Source organism: Rhinoderma darwinii, assembly GCF_050947455.1.
Source record: "Rhinoderma darwinii isolate aRhiDar2 chromosome 5 unlocalized genomic scaffold, aRhiDar2.hap1 SUPER_5_unloc_29, whole genome shotgun sequence".
NCBI classification, from domain to species: domain Eukaryota; kingdom Metazoa; phylum Chordata; class Amphibia; order Anura; family Rhinodermatidae; genus Rhinoderma; species Rhinoderma darwinii.
The window spans coordinates 106,261-122,400 of record NW_027461786.1 but is presented as its reverse complement, the minus strand read 5'-3'; the positions used below and the strand labels follow the sequence as shown (position 1 = coordinate 122,400).

Here is a 16,140-nt window from a genome sequence, read left to right as displayed (position 1 = left end):
TGTCAGAAAGCTGGCTCTGGAATCCTGAGGGCTCCACTATGACACGTGCAAAGTTCCGTCTGAACTTTATATAAGACGGTGAGGCTCAGTCAGTCACTCAGTGTTGCCTGAGAGGGCAACACTGCAACAGCCGGCCGCCAGGCTGTCTTTTTTTTGCACAGCTAGTTGCCTCCAGGAGGCCACAAGAGGGAGACAAGGGACTGCAAAATGGAAAATAGGCATCCACCAACTTTACAGACAACTTCTCCTTGCTCCTACAACCTCCATCCTTGCACAGTTTGTTATTCTTCTAGGTAACATAGTAACAAATCCAAATTGCTGCTCTCTTTGTAGGCAAGCAAGGCTTTGTTGCAACTGCAATTCTTACTTCTTCTTGAAATGTAGGGACGACAGTACATTCCATCACATCCATCTAGTGTACACAGGTAGGTCCATTGTGGCGGGCAGGCGAGCGGGCGGGCTGCTTTATTGGCTGTTTGCTGTTCCCCTACTCCACTCCACTATTTGACTGTTGTGCTGCATTAATCAATCAATCAATCAATCAATCAATCAATCAATCAATCAGTGGCTGGCTCAGGTGCAGCTCTTTAACTTACCTAAAAGGGAGGGCGGAGAGAAGACAAGGAAGGTGAATGAGGTGTTCCAATGTGAAATGCCGGAAACACAGAAACACAGACGACACACAACAAGAGGTGGCAATCTATTCATTAATTGCATTTAATCAATGAGCTCATTATCACTCATGCATTGTCCAACAGGTGTTGAAATAATGGGATTAAAAGGGGAGATCCCTTCAGAAAGACAGAAACAATAGCAAAGACAAAAAACACTTTTGGAATCTGCTTTTAGTCAACACATAAGGAAAGGGTGCACCGGTCCTGGAAATACTGCAATACCAGGTCAATGCGTGGAGTGGACAGAGCAAGCTCTATTTCCATCTCCCTGTTCTAAAAATCCATTTAATATATGGTCCCCAGATAGGGGACGTATCAGATATTAAACTGATAAGAACAGATACTACACTTGATCTTAGCCAAAAGGCCGAGAAGCGATAACCCGAACGGGCCGCGCGTTGCCCGAGCCTGCCCGATACTGCTGTTCAGCCCTTGCAGCGATTCAGCCTACTTCTAGGCAATTCCATGGGGCCCTGCAGGCTCACACACTCACAGCTACACGGGAGGTGAATAAAGGCCGGAGAGGAAGCCAGACAGGATTTGCTTCTTTTGCTTGCACCACAATGCAGTGCTGAAAGAGGAGGAATCTACATAAAAACGCCTTCCTGGCAACGCCCAAATGCCCTGCTGCCATGCAGATAAACACTGGCAGCGGCAGCAAGTGCATGCCCACAGCCACCCCTTGTTCCTTCACACCTTGTATCAGCTGTAATCCAGTCCAGTCCAGTGCTGCCTGCTGAGCAGCACTGACCAACACTGCCTGGGCCCAGGCTTTTATCTCTGAGGCCCCATTATGATGTCAGAAAGCTGGCTCTGGAATCCTGAGGGCTCCACTATGACACGTGCAAAGTTCCGTCTGAACTTTATATAAGACGGTGAGGCTCAGTCAGTCACTCAGTGTTGCCTGAGAGGGCAACACTGCAACAGCCGGCCGCCAGGCTGTCTTTTTTTTGCACAGCTAGTTGCCTCCAGGAGGCCACAAGAGGGAGACAAGGGACTGCAAAATGGAAAATAGGCATCCACCAACTTTACAGACAACTTCTCCTTGCTCCTACAACCTCCATCCTTGCACAGTTTGTTATTCTTCTAGGTAACATAGTAACAAATCCAAATTGCTGCTCTCTTTGTAGGCAAGCAAGGCTTTCTTGCAACTGCAATTCTTACTTCTTCTTGAAATGTAGGGACGACAGTACATTCCATCACATCCATCTAGTGTACACAGGTAGGTCCATTGTGGCGGGCAGGCGAGCGGGCGGGCTGCTTTATTGGCTGTTTGCTGTTCCCCTACTCCACTCCACTATTTGACTGTTGTGCTGCATCAATCAATCAATCAATCAATCAATCAATCAATCAATCAATCAATCAATCAGTGGCTGGCTCAGGTGCAGCTCTTTAACTTACCTAAAAGGGAGGGCGGAGAGAAGACAAGGAAGGTGAATGAGGTGTTCCAATGTGAAATGCCGGAAACACAGAAACACAGACGACACACAACAAGAGGTGGCAATCTATTCATTAATTGCATTTAATCAATGAGCTCATTATCACTCATGCATTGTCCAACAGGTGTTGAAATAATGGGATTAAAAGGGGAGATCCCTTCAGAAAGACAGAAACAATAGCAAAGACAAAAAACACTTTTGGAATCTGCTTTTAGTCAACACATAAGGAAAGGGTGCACCGGTCCTGGAAATACTGCAATACCAGGTCAATGCGTGGAGTGGACAGAGCAAGCTCTATTTCCATCTCCCTGTTCTAAAAATCCATTTAATATATGGTCCCCAGATAGGGGACGTATCAGATATTAAACTGATAAGAACAGATACTACACATGATCTTAGCCAAAAGGCCGAGAAGCGATAACCCGAACGGGCCGCGCGTTGCCCGAGCCTGCCCGATACTGCTGTTCAGCCCTTGCAGCGATTCAGCCTACTTCTAGGCAATTCCATGGGGCCCTGCAGGCTCACACACTCACAGCTACACGGGAGGTGAATAAAGGCCGGAGAGGAAGCCAGACAGGATTTGCTTCTTTTGCTTGCACCACAATGCAGTGCTGAAAGAGGAGGAATCTACATAAAAACGCCTTCCTGGCAACGCCCAAATGCCCTGCTGCCATGCAGATAAACACTGGCAGCGGCAGCAAGTGCATGCCCACAGCCACCCCTTGTTCCTTCACACCTTGTATCAGCTGTAATCCAGTCCAGTCCAGTGCTGCCTGCTGAGCAGCACTGACCAACACTGCCTGGGCCCAGGCTTTTATCTCTGAGGCCCCAATATGATGTCAGAAAGCTGGCTCTGGAATCCTGAGGGCTCCACTATGACACGTGCAAAGTTCCGTCTGAACTTTATATAAGACGGTGAGGCTCAGTCAGTCACTCAGTGTTGCCTGAGAGGGCAACACTGCAACAGCCGGCCGCCAGGCTGTCTTTTTTTTGCACAGCTAGTTGCCTCCAGGAGGCCACAAGAGGGAGACAAGGGACTGCAAAATGGAAAATAGGCATCCACCAACTTTACAGACAACTTCTCCTTGCTCCTACAACCTCCATCCTTGCACAGTTTGTTATTCTTCTAGGTAACATAGTAACAAATCCAAATTGCTGCTCTCTTTGTAGGCAAGCAAGGCTTTGTTGCAACTGCAATTCTTACTTCTTCTTGAAATGTAGGGACGACAGTACATTCCATCACATCCATCTAGTGTACACAGGTAGGTCCATTGTGGCGGGCAGGCGAGCGGGCGGGCTGCTTTATTGGCTGTTTGCTGTTCCCCTACTCCACTCCACTATTTGACTGTTGTGCTGCATCAATCAATCAATCAATCAATCAATCAATCAATCAATCAATCAGTGGCTGGCTCAGGTGCAGCTCTTTAACTTACCTAAAAGGGAGGGCGGAGAGAAGACAAGGAAGGTGAATGAGGTGTTCCAATGTGAAATGGCGGAAACACAGAAACACAGACGACACACAACAAGAGGTGGCAATCTATTCATTAATTGCATTTAATCAATGAGCTCATTATCACTCATGCATTGTCCAACAGGTGTTGAAATAATGGGATTAAAAGGGGAGATCCCTTCAGAAAGACAGAAACAATAGCAAAGACAAAAAACACTTTTGGAATCTGCTTTTAGTCAACACATAAGGAAAGGGTGCACCGGTCCTGGAAATACTGCAATACCAGGTCAATGCGTGGAGTGGACAGAGCAAGCTCTATTTCCATCTCCCTGTTCTAAAAATCCATTTAATATATGGTCCCCAGATAGGGGACGTATCAGATATTAAACTGATAAGAACAGATACTACACTTGATCTTAGCCAAAAGGCCGAGAAGCGATAACCCGAACGGGCCGCGCGTTGCCCGAGCCTGCCCGATACTGCTGTTCAGCCCTTGCAGCGATTCAGCCTACTTCTAGGCAATTCCATGGGGCCCTGCAGGCTCACACACTCACAGCTACACGGGAGGTGAATAAAGGCCGGAGAGGAAGCCAGACAGGATTTGCTTCTTTTGCTTGCACCACAATGCAGTGCTGAAAGAGGAGGAATCTACATAAAAATGCCTTCCTGGCAACGCCCAAATGCCCTGCTGCCATGCAGATAAACACTGGCAGCGGCAGCAAGTGCATGCCCACAGCCACCCCTTGTTCCTTCACACCTTGTATCAGCTGTAATCCAGTCCAGTCCAGTGCTGCCTGCTGAGCAGCACTGACCAACACTGCCTGGGCCCAGGCTTTTATCTCTGAGGCCCCATTATGATGTCAGAAAGCTGGCTCTGGAATCCTGAGGGCTCCACTATGACACGTGCAAAGTTCCGTCTGAACTTTATATAAGACGGTGAGGCTCAGTCAGTCACTCAGTGTTGCCTGAGAGGGCAACACTGCAACAGCCGGCCGCCAGGCTGTCTTTTTTTTGCACAGCTAGTTGCCTCCAGGAGGCCACAAGAGGGAGACAAGGGACTGCAAAATGGAAAATAGGCATCCACCAACTTTACAGACAACTTCTCCTTGCTCCTACAACCTCCATCCTTGCACAGTTTGTTATTCTTCTAGGTAACATAGTAACAAATCCAAATTGCTGCTCTCTTTGTAGGCAAGCAAGGCTTTGTTGCAACTGCAATTCTTACTTCTTCTTGAAATGTAGGGACGACAGTACATTCCATCACATCCATCTAGTGTACACAGGTAGGTCCATTGTGGCGGGCAGGCGAGCGGGCGGGCTGCTTTATTGGCTGTTTGCTGTTCCCCTACTCCACTCCACTATTTGACTGTTGTGCTGCATCAATCAATCAATCAATCAATCAATCAATCAATCAATCAATCAATCAGTGGCTGGCTCAGGTGCAGCTCTTTAACTTACCTAAAAGGGAGGGCGGAGAGAAGACAAGGAAGGTGAATGAGGTGTTCCAATGTGAAATGCCGGAAACACAGAAACACAGACGACACACAACAAGAGGTGGCAATCTATTCATTAATTGCATTTAATCAATGAGCTCATTATCACTCATGCATTGTCCAACAGGTGTTGAAATAATGGGATTAAAAGGGGAGATCCCTTCAGAAAGACAGAAACAATAGCAAAGACAAAAAACACTTTTGGAATCTGCTTTTAGTCAACACATAAGGAAAGGGTGCACCGGTCCTGGAAATACTGCAATACCAGGTCAATGCGTGGAGTGGACAGAGCAAGCTCTATTTCCATCTCCCTGTTCTAAAAATCCATTTAATATATGGTCCCCAGATAGGGGACGTATCAGATATTAAACTGATAAGAACAGATACTACACTTGATCTTAGCCAAAAGGCCGAGAAGCGATAACCCGAACGGGCCGCGCGTTGCCCGAGCCTGCCCGATACTGCTGTTCAGCCCTTGCAGCGATTCAGCCTACTTCTAGGCAATTCCATGGGGCCCTGCAGGCTCACACACTCACAGCTACACGGGAGGTGAATAAAGGCCGGAGAGGAAGCCAGACAGGATTTGCTTCTTTTGCTTGCACCACAATGCAGTGCTGAAAGAGGAGGAATCTACATAAAAACGCCTTCCTGGCAACGCCCAAATGCCCTGCTGCCATGCAGATAAACACTGGCAGCGGCAGCAAGTGCATGCCCACAGCCACCCCTTGTTCCTTCACACCTTGTATCAGCTGTAATCCAGTCCAGTCCAGTGCTGCCTGCTGAGCAGCACTGACCAACACTGCCTGGGCCCAGGCTTTTATCTCTGAGGCCCCATTATGATGTCAGAAAGCTGGCTCTGGAATCCTGAGGGCTCCACTATGACACGTGCAAAGTTCCGTCTGAACTTTATATAAGACGGTGAGGCTCAGTCAGTCACTCAGTGTTGCCTGAGAGGGCAACACTGCAACAGCCGGCCGCCAGGCTGTCTTTTTTTTGCACAGCTAGTTGCCTCCAGGAGGCCACAAGAGGGAGACAAGGGACTGCAAAATGGAAAATAGGCATCCACCAACTTTACAGACAACTTCTCCTTGCTCCTACAACCTCCATCCTTGCACAGTTTGTTATTCTTCTAGGTAACATAGTAACAAATCCAAATTGCTGCTCTCTTTGTAGGCAAGCAAGGCTTTGTTGCAACTGCAATTCTTACTTCTTCTTGAAATGTAGGGACGACAGTACATTCCATCACATCCATCTAGTGTACACAGGTAGGTCCATTGTGGCGGGCAGGCGAGCGGGCGGGCTGCTTTATTGGCTGTTTGCTGTTCCCCTACTCCACTCCACTATTTGACTGTTGTGCTGCATCAATCAATCAATCAATCAATCAATCAATCAATCAATCAGTGGCTGGCTCAGGTGCAGCTCTTTAACTTACCTAAAAGGGAGGGCGGAGAGAAGACAAGGAAGGTGAATGAGGTGTTCCAATGTGAAATGCCGGAAACACAGAAACACAGACGACACACAACAAGAGGTGGCAATCTATTCATTAATTGCATTTAATCAATGAGCTCATTATCACTCATGCATTGTCCAACAGGTGTTGAAATAATGGGATTAAAAGGGGAGATCCCTTCAGAAAGACAGAAACAATAGCAAAGACAAAAAACACTTTTGGAATCTGCTTTTAGTCAACACATAAGGAAAGGGTGCACCGGTCCTGGAAATACTGCAATACCAGGTCAATGCGTGGAGTGGACAGAGCAAGCTCTATTTCCATCTCCCTGTTCTAAAAATCCATTTAATATATGGTCCCCAGATAGGGGACGTATCAGATATTAAACTGATAAGAACAGATACTACACTTGATCTTAGCGATAACCCGAACGGGCCGCGCGTTGCCCGAGCCTGCCCGATACTGCTGTTCAGCCCTTGCAGCGATTCAGCCTACTTCTAGGCAATTCCATGGGGCCCTGCAGGCTCACACACTCACAGCTACACGGGAGGTGAATAAAGGCCGGAGAGGAAGCCAGACAGGATTTGCTTCTTTTGCTTGCACCACAATGCAGTGCTGAAAGAGGAGGAATCTACATAAAAACGCCTTCCTGGCAACGCCCAAATGCCCTGCTGCCATGCAGATAAACACTGGCAGCGGCAGCAAGTGCATGCCCACAGCCACCCCTTGTTCCTTCACACCTTGTATCAGCTGTAATCCAGTCCAGTCCAGTGCTGCCTGCTGAGCAGCACTGACCAACACTGCCTGGGCCCAGGCTTTTATCTCTGAGGCCCCATTATGATGTCAGAAAGCTGGCTCTGGAATCCTGAGGGCTCCACTATGACACGTGCAAAGTTCCGTCTGAACTTTATATAAGACGGTGAGGCTCAGTCAGTCACTCAGTGTTGCCTGAGAGGGCAACACTGCAACAGCCGGCCGCCAGGCTGTCTTTTTTTTGCACAGCTAGTTGCCTCCAGGAGGCCACAAGAGGGAGACAAGGGACTGCAAAATGGAAAATAGGCATCCACCAACTTTACAGACAACTTCTCCTTGCTCCTACAACCTCCATCCTTGCACAGTTTGTTATTCTTCTAGGTAACATAGTAACAAATCCAAATTGCTGCTCTCTTTGTAGGCAAGCAAGGCTTTGTTGCAACTGCAATTCTTACTTCTTCTTGAAATGTAGGGACGACAGTACATTCCATCACATCCATCTAGTGTACACAGGTAGGTCCATTGTGGCGGGCAGGCGAGCGGGCGGGCTGCTTTATTGGCTGTTTGCTGTTCCCCTACTCCACTCCACTATTTGACTGTTGTGCTGCATCAATCAATCAATCAATCAATCAATCAATCAATCAATCAATCAATCAATCAGTGGCTGGCTCAGGTGCAGCTCTTTAACTTACCTAAAAGGGAGGGCGGAGAGAAGACAAGGAAGGTGAATGAGGTGTTCCAATGTGAAATGCCGGAAACACAGAAACACAGACGACACACAACAAGAGGTGGCAATCTATTCATTAATTGCATTTAATCAATGAGCTCATTATCACTCATGCATTGTCCAACAGGTGTTGAAATAATGGGATTAAAAGGGGAGATCCCTTCAGAAAGACAGAAACAATAGCAAAGACAAAAAACACTTTTGGAATCTGCTTTTAGTCAACACATAAGGAAAGGGTGCACCGGTCCTGGAAATACTGCAATACCAGGTCAATGCGTGGAGTGGACAGAGCAAGCTCTATTTCCATCTCCCTGTTCTAAAAATCCATTTAATATATGGTCCCCAGATAGGGGACGTATCAGATATTAAACTGATAAGAACAGATACTACACTTGATCTTAGCCAAAAGGCCGAGAAGCGATAACCCGAACGGGCCGCGCGTTGCCCGAGCCTGCCCGATACTGCTGTTCAGCCCTTGCAGCGATTCAGCCTACTTCTAGGCAATTCCATGGGGCCCTGCAGGCTCACACACTCACAGCTACACGGGAGGTGAATAAAGGCCGGAGAGGAAGCCAGACAGGATTTGCTTCTTTTGCTTGCACCACAATGCAGTGCTGAAAGAGGAGGAATCTACATAAAAACGCCTTCCTGGCAACGCCCAAATGCCCTGCTGCCATGCAGATAAACACTGGCAGCGGCAGCAAGTGCATGCCCACAGCCACCCCTTGTTCCTTCACACCTTGTATCAGCTGTAATCCAGTCCAGTCCAGTGCTGCCTGCTGAGCAGCACTGACCAACACTGCCTGGGCCCAGGCTTTTATCTCTGAGGCCCCATTATGATGTCAGAAAGCTGGCTCTGGAATCCTGAGGGCTCCACTATGACACGTGCAAAGTTCCGTCTGAACTTTATATAAGACGGTGAGGCTCAGTCAGTCACTCAGTGTTGCCTGAGAGGGCAACACTGCAACAGCCGGCCGCCAGGCTGTCTTTTTTTTGCACAGCTAGTTGCCTCCAGGAGGCCACAAGAGGGAGACAAGGGACTGCAAAATGGAAAATAGGCATCCACCAACTTTACAGACAACTTCTCCTTGCTCCTACAACCTCCATCCTTGCACAGTTTGTTATTCTTCTAGGTAACATAGTAACAAATCCAAATTGCTGCTCTCTTTGTAGGCAAGCAAGGCTTTGTTGCAACTGCAATTCTTACTTCTTCTTGAAATGTAGGGACGACCGTACATTCCATCACATCCATCTAGTGTACACAGGTAGGTCCATTGTGGCGGGCAGGCGAGCGGGCGGGCTGCTTTATTGGCTGTTTGCTGTTCCCCTACTCCACTCCACTATTTGACTGTTGTGCTGCATCAATCAATCAATCAATCAATCAATCAATCAATCAATCAATCAATCAATCAGTGGCTGGCTCAGGTGCAGCTCTTTAACTTACCTAAAAGGGAGGGCGGAGAGAAGACAAGGAAGGTGAATGAGGTGTTCCAATGTGAAATGCCGGAAACACAGAAACACAGACGACACACAACAAGAGGTGGCAATCTATTCATTAATTGCATTTAATCAATGAGCTCATTATCACTCATGCATTGTCCAACAGGTGTTGAAATAATGGGATTAAAAGGGGAGATCCCTTCAGAAAGACAGAAACAATAGCAAAGACAAAAAACACTTTTGGAATCTGCTTTTAGTCAACACATAAGGAAAGGGTGCACCGGTCCTGGAAATACTGCAATACCAGGTCAATGCGTGGAGTGGACAGAGCAAGCTCTATTTCCATCTCCCTGTTCTAAAAATCCATTTAATATATGGTCCCCAGATAGGGGACGTATCAGATATTAAACTGATAAGAACAGATACTACACTTGATCTTAGCCAAAAGGCCGAGAAGCGATAACCCGAACGGGCCGCGCGTTGCCCGAGCCTGCCCGATACTGCTGTTCAGCCCTTGCAGCGATTCAGCCTACTTCTAGGCAATTCCATGGGGCCCTGCAGGCTCACACACTCACAGCTACACGGGAGGTGAATAAAGGCCGGAGAGGAAGCCAGACAGGATTTGCTTCTTTTGCTTGCACCACAATGCAGTGCTGAAAGAGGAGGAATCTACATAAAAACGCCTTCCTGGCAACGCCCAAATGCCCTGCTGCCATGCAGATAAACACTGGCAGCGGCAGCAAGTGCATGCCCACAGCCACCCCTTGTTCCTTCACACCTTGTATCAGCTGTAATCCAGTCCAGTCCAGTGCTGCCTGCTGAGCAGCACTGACCAACACTGCCTGGGCCCAGGCTTTTATCTCTGAGGCCCCATTATGATGTCAGAAAGCTGGCTCTGGAATCCTGAGGGCTCCACTATGACACGTGCAAAGTTCCGTCTGAACTTTATATAAGACGGTGAGGCTCAGTCAGTCACTCAGTGTTGCCTGAGAGGGCAACACTGCAACAGCCGGCCGCCAGGCTGTCTTTTTTTTGCACAGCTAGTTGCCTCCAGGAGGCCACAAGAGGGAGACAAGGGACTGCAAAATGGAAAATAGGCATCCACCAACTTTACAGACAACTTCTCCTTGCTCCTACAACCTCCATCCTTGCACAGTTTGTTATTCTTCTAGGTAACATAGTAACAAATCCAAATTGCTGCTCTCTTTGTAGGCAAGCAAGGCTTTGTTGCAACTGCAATTCTTACTTCTTCTTGAAATGTAGGGACGACAGTACATTCCATCACATCCATCTAGTGTACACAGGTAGGTCCATTGTGGCGGGCAGGCGAGCGGGCGGGCTGCTTTATTGGCTGTTTGCTGTTCCCCTACTCCACTCCACGATTTGACTGTTGTGCTGCATCAATCAATCAATCAATCAATCAATCAATCAATCAATCAGTGGCTGGCTCAGGTGCAGCTCTTTAACTTACCTAAAAGGGAGGGCGGAGAGAAGACAAGGAAGGTGAATGAGGTGTTCCAATGTGAAATGCCGGAAACACAGAAACACAGACGACACACAACAAGAGGTGGCAATCTATTCATTAATTGCATTTAATCAATGAGCTCATTATCACTCATGCATTGTCCAACAGGTGTTGAAATAATGGGATTAAAAGGGGAGATCCCTTCAGAAAGACAGAAACAATAGCAAAGACAAAAAACACTTTTGGAATCTGCTTTTAGTCAACACATAAGGAAAGGGTGCACCGGTCCTGGAAATACTGCAATACCAGGTCAATGCGTGGAGTGGACAGAGCAAGCTCTATTTCCATCTCCCTGTTCTAAAAATCCATTTAATATATGGTCCCCAGATAGGGGACGTATCAGATATTAAACTGATAAGAACAGATACTACACTTGATCTTAGCCAAAAGGCCGAGAAGCGATAATCCGAACGGGCCGCGCGTTGCCCGAGCCTGCCCGTTACTGCTGTTCAGCCCTTGCAGCGATTCAGCCTACTTCTAGGCAATTCCATGGGGCCCTGCAGGCTCACACACTCACAGCTACACGGGAGGTGAATAAAGGCCGGAGAGGAAGCCAGACAGGATTTGCTTCTTTTGCTTGCACCACAATGCAGTGCTGAAAGAGGAGGAATCTACATAAAAACGCCTTCCTGGCAACGCCCAAATGCCCTGCTGCCATGCAGATAAACACTGGCAGCGGCAGCAAGTGCATGCCCACAGCCACCCCTTGTTCCTTCACACCTTGTATCAGCTGTAATCCAGTCCAGTCCAGTGCTGCCTGCTGAGCAGCACTGACCAACACTGCCTGGGCCCAGGCTTTTATCTCTGAGGCCCCATTATGATGTCAGAAAGCTGGCTCTGGAATCCTGAGGGCTCCACTATGACACGTGCAAAGTTCCGTCTGAACTTTATATAAGACGGTGAGGCTCAGTCAGTCACTCAGTGTTGCCTGAGAGGGCAACACTGCAACAGCCGGCCGCCAGGCTGTCTTTTTTTTGCACAGCTAGTTGCCTCCAGGAGGCCACAAGAGGGAGACAAGGGACTGCAAAATGGAAAATAGGCATCCACCAACTTTACAGACAACTTCTCCTTGCTCCTACAACCTCCATCCTTGCACAGTTTGTTATTCTTCTAGGTAACATAGTAACAAATCCAAATTGCTGCTCTCTTTGTAGGCAAGCAAGGCTTTGTTGCAACTGCAATTCTTACTTCTTCTTGAAATGTAGGGACGACAGTACATTCCATCACATCCATCTAGTGTACACAGGTAGGTCCATTGTGGTGGGCAGGCGAGCGGGCGGGCTGCTTTATTGGCTGTTTGCTGTTCCCCTACTCCACTCCACTATTTGACTGTTGTGCTGCATCAATCAATCAATCAATCAATCAATCAATCAATCAATCAGTGGCTGGCTCAGGTGCAGCTCTTTAACTTACCTAAAAGGGAGGGCGGAGAGAAGACAAGGAAGGTGAATGAGGTGTTCCAATGTGAAATGCCGGAAACACAGAAACACAGACGACACACAACAAGAGGTGGCAATCTATTCATTAATTGCATTTAATCAATGAGCTCATTATCACTCATGCATTGTCCAACAGGTGTTGAAATAATGGGATTAAAAGGGGAGATCCCTTCAGAAAGACAGAAACAATAGCAAAGACAAAAAACACTTTTGGAATCTGCTTTTAGTCAACACATAAGGAAAGGGTGCACCGGTCCTGGAAATACTGCAATACCAGGTCAATGCGTGGAGTGGACAGAGCAAGCTCTATTTCCATCTCCCTGTTCTAAAAATCCATTTAATATATGGTCCCCAGATAGGGGACGTATCAGATATTAAACTGATAAGAACAGATACTACACTTGATCTTAGCCAAAAGGCCGAGAAGCGATAACCCGAACGGGCCGCGCGTTGCCCGAGCCTGCCCGATACTGCTGTTCAGCCCTTGCAGCGATTCAGCCTACTTCTAGGCAATTCCATGGGGCCCTGCAGGCTCACACACTCACAGCTACACGGGAGGTGAATAAAGGCCGGAGAGGAAGCCAGACAGGATTTGCTTCTTTTGCTTGCACCACAATGCAGTGCTGAAAGAGGAGGAATCTACATAAAAACGCCTTCCTGGCAACGCCCAAATGCCCTGCTGCCATGCAGATAAACACTGGCAGCGGCAGCAAGTGCATGCCCACAGCCACCCCTTGTTCCTTCACACCTTGTATCAGCTGTAATCCAGTCCAGTCCAGTGCTGCCTGCTGAGCAGCACTGACCAACACTGCCTGGGCCCAGGCTTTTATCTCTGAGGCCCCATTATGATGTCAGAAAGCTGGCTCTGGAATCCTGAGGGCTCCACTATGACACGTGCAAAGTTCCGTCTGAACTTTATATAAGACGGTGAGGCTCAGTCAGTCACTCAGTGTTGCCTGAGAGGGCAACACTGCAACAGCCGGCCGCCAGGCTGTCTTTTTTTTGCACAGCTAGTTGCCTCCAGGAGGCCACAAGAGGGAGACAAGGGACTGCAAAATGGAAAATAGGCATCCACCAACTTTACAGACAACTTCTCCTTGCTCCTACAACCTCCATCCTTGCACAGTTTGTTATTCTTCTAGGTAACATAGTAACAAATCCAAATTGCTGCTCTCTTTGTAGGCAAGCAAGGCTTTGTTGCAACTGCAATTCTTACTTCTTCTTGAAATGTAGGGACGACAGTACATTCCATCACATCCATCTAGTGTACACAGGTAGGTCCATTGTGGCGGGCAGGCGAGCGGGCGGGCTGCTTTATTGGCTGTTTGCTGTTCCCCTACTCCACTCCACTATTTGACTGTTGTGCTGCATCAATCAATCAATCAATCAATCAATCAATCAGTGGCTGGCTCAGGTGCAGCTCTTTAACTTACCTAAAAGGGAGGGCGGAGAGAAGACAAGGAAGGTGAATGAGGTGTTCCAATGTGAAATGCCGGAAACACAGAAACACAGACGACACACAACAAGAGGTGGCAATCTATTCATTAATTGCATTTAATCAATGAGCTCATTATCACTCATGCATTGTCCAACAGGTGTTGAAATAATGGGATTAAAAGGGGAGATCCCTTCAGAAAGACAGAAACAATAGCAAAGACAAAAAACACTTTTGGAATCTGCTTTTAGTCAACACATAAGGAAAGGGTGCACCGGTCCTGGAAATACTGCAATACCAGGTCAATGCGTGGAGTGGACAGAGCAAGCTCTATTTCCATCTCCCTGTTCTAAAAATCCATTTAATATATGGTCCCCAGATAGGGGACGTATCAGATATTAAACTGATAAGAACAGATACTACACTTGATCTTAGCCAAAAGGCCGAGAAGCGATAACCCGAACGGGCCGCGCGTTGCCCGAGCCTGCCCGATACTGCTGTTCAGCCCTTGCAGCGATTCAGCCTACTTCTAGGCAATTCCATGGGGCCCTGCAGGCTCACACACTCACAGCTACACGGGAGGTGAATAAAGGCCGGAGAGGAAGCCAGACAGGATTTGCTTCTTTTGCTTGCACCACAATGCAGTGCTGAAAGAGGAGGAATCTACATAAAAACGCCTTCCTGGCAACGCCCAAATGCCCTGCTGCCATGCAGATAAACACTGGCAGCGGCAGCAAGTGCATGCCCACAGCCACCCCTTGTTCCTTCACACCTTGTATCAGCTGTAATCCAGTCCAGTCCAGTGCTGCCTGCTGAGCAGCACTGACCAACACTGCCTGGGCCCAGGCTTTTATCTCTGAGGCCCCATTATGATGTCAGAAAGCTGGCTCTGGAATCCTGAGGGCTCCACTATGACACGTGCAAAGTTCCGTCTGAACTTTATATAAGACGGTGAGGCTCAGTCAGTCACTCAGTGTTGCCTGAGAGGGCAACACTGCAACAGCCGGCCGCCAGGCTGTCTTTTTTTTGCACAGCTAGTTGCCTCCAGGAGGCCACAAGAGGGAGACAAGGGACTGCAAAATGGAAAATAGGCATCCACCAACTTTACAGACAACTTCTCCTTGCTCCTACAACCTCCATCCTTGCACAGTTTGTTATTCTTCTAGGTAACATAGTAACAAATCCAAATTGCTGCTCTCTTTGTAGGCAAGCAAGGCTTTGTTGCAACTGCAATTCTTACTTCTTCTTGAAATGTAGGGACGACCGTACATTCCATCACATCCATCTAGTGTACACAGGTAGGTCCATTGTGGCGGGCAGGCGAGCGGGCGGGCTGCTTTATTGGCTGTTTGCTGTTCCCCTACTCCACTCCACTATTTGACTGTTGTGCTGCATCAATCAATCAATCAATCAATCAATCAATCAATCAATCAATCAATCAATCAATCAATCAATCAATCAGTGGCTGGCTCAGGTGCAGCTCTTTAACTTACCTAAAAGGGAGGGCGGAGAGAAGACAAGGAAGGTGAATGAGGTGTTCCAATGTGAAATGCCGGAAACACAGAAACACAGACGACACACAACAAGAGGTGGCAATCTATTCATTAATTGCATTTAATCAATGAGCTCATTATCACTCATGCATTGTCCAACAGGTGTTGAAATAATGGGATTAAAAGGGGAGATCCCTTCAGAAAGACAGAAACAATAGCAAAGACAAAAAACACTTTTGGAATCTGCTTTTAGTCAACACATAAGGAAAGGGTGCACCGGTCCTGGAAATACTGCAATACCAGGTCAATGCGTGGAGTGGACAGAGCAAGCTCTATTTCCATCTCCCTGTTCTAAAAATCCATTTAATATATGGTCCCCAGATAGGGGACGTATCAGATATTAAACTGATAAGAACAGATACTACACTTGATCTTAGCCAAAAGGCCGAGAAGCGATAACCCGAACGGGCCGCGCGTTGCCCGAGCCTGCCCGATACTGCTGTTCAGCCCTTGCAGCGATTCAGCCTACTTCTAGGCAATTCCATGGGGCCCTGCAGGCTCACACACTCACAGCTACACGGGAGGTGAATAAAGGCCGGAGAGGAAGCCAGACAGGATTTGCTTCTTTTGCTTGCACCACAATGCAGTGCTGAAAGAGGAGGAATCTACATAAAAACGCCTTCCTGGCAACGCCCAAATGCCCTGCTGCCATGCAGATAAACACTGGCAGCGGCAGCAAGTGCATGCCCACAGCCACCCCTTGTTCCTTCACACCTTGTATCAGCTGTAATCCAGTCCAGTCCAGTGCTGCCTGCTGAGCAG

At 47.9% G+C, this 16,140-nt stretch overlaps 11 non-coding genes across 11 annotated transcripts; all 11 read right to left on the bottom strand.

Moving 5' to 3' along the window:
- Positions 1 to 862: 862 nt before the first annotated feature.
- Positions 863 to 1,053, bottom strand: LOC142689343 (U2 spliceosomal RNA). The gene has a single exon (XR_012858243.1). It is a non-coding gene; the product is annotated as a U2 spliceosomal RNA (small nuclear RNA).
- Positions 1,054 to 2,341: 1,288 nt separating this feature from the next.
- LOC142689407 (U2 spliceosomal RNA) lies at positions 2,342 to 2,532 on the bottom strand. The gene has a single exon (XR_012858301.1). It is a non-coding gene; the product is annotated as a U2 spliceosomal RNA (small nuclear RNA).
- Positions 2,533 to 3,812: 1,280 nt separating this feature from the next.
- On the bottom strand, positions 3,813 to 4,003 carry LOC142689342 (U2 spliceosomal RNA). Its single transcript, XR_012858242.1, has one exon. It is a non-coding gene; the product is annotated as a U2 spliceosomal RNA (small nuclear RNA).
- Positions 4,004 to 5,287: 1,284 nt separating this feature from the next.
- LOC142689341 (U2 spliceosomal RNA) lies at positions 5,288 to 5,478 on the bottom strand. Its single transcript, XR_012858241.1, has one exon. It is a non-coding gene; the product is annotated as a U2 spliceosomal RNA (small nuclear RNA).
- A 1,276-nt stretch (positions 5,479 to 6,754) lies between these two features.
- LOC142689427 (U2 spliceosomal RNA) lies at positions 6,755 to 6,942 on the bottom strand. The gene has a single exon (XR_012858319.1). It is a non-coding gene; the product is annotated as a U2 spliceosomal RNA (small nuclear RNA).
- A 1,275-nt stretch (positions 6,943 to 8,217) lies between these two features.
- LOC142689340 (U2 spliceosomal RNA) lies at positions 8,218 to 8,408 on the bottom strand. The gene has a single exon (XR_012858240.1). It is a non-coding gene; the product is annotated as a U2 spliceosomal RNA (small nuclear RNA).
- A 1,288-nt stretch (positions 8,409 to 9,696) lies between these two features.
- On the bottom strand, positions 9,697 to 9,887 carry LOC142689339 (U2 spliceosomal RNA). The gene has a single exon (XR_012858239.1). It is a non-coding gene; the product is annotated as a U2 spliceosomal RNA (small nuclear RNA).
- A 1,276-nt stretch (positions 9,888 to 11,163) lies between these two features.
- Positions 11,164 to 11,354, bottom strand: LOC142689338 (U2 spliceosomal RNA). Its single transcript, XR_012858238.1, has one exon. It is a non-coding gene; the product is annotated as a U2 spliceosomal RNA (small nuclear RNA).
- Positions 11,355 to 12,630: 1,276 nt separating this feature from the next.
- Positions 12,631 to 12,821, bottom strand: LOC142689336 (U2 spliceosomal RNA). Its single transcript, XR_012858237.1, has one exon. It is a non-coding gene; the product is annotated as a U2 spliceosomal RNA (small nuclear RNA).
- Positions 12,822 to 14,089: 1,268 nt separating this feature from the next.
- On the bottom strand, positions 14,090 to 14,280 carry LOC142689335 (U2 spliceosomal RNA). The gene has a single exon (XR_012858236.1). It is a non-coding gene; the product is annotated as a U2 spliceosomal RNA (small nuclear RNA).
- A 1,304-nt stretch (positions 14,281 to 15,584) lies between these two features.
- On the bottom strand, positions 15,585 to 15,775 carry LOC142689334 (U2 spliceosomal RNA). The gene has a single exon (XR_012858235.1). It is a non-coding gene; the product is annotated as a U2 spliceosomal RNA (small nuclear RNA).
- Positions 15,776 to 16,140: the final 365 nt, after the last annotated feature.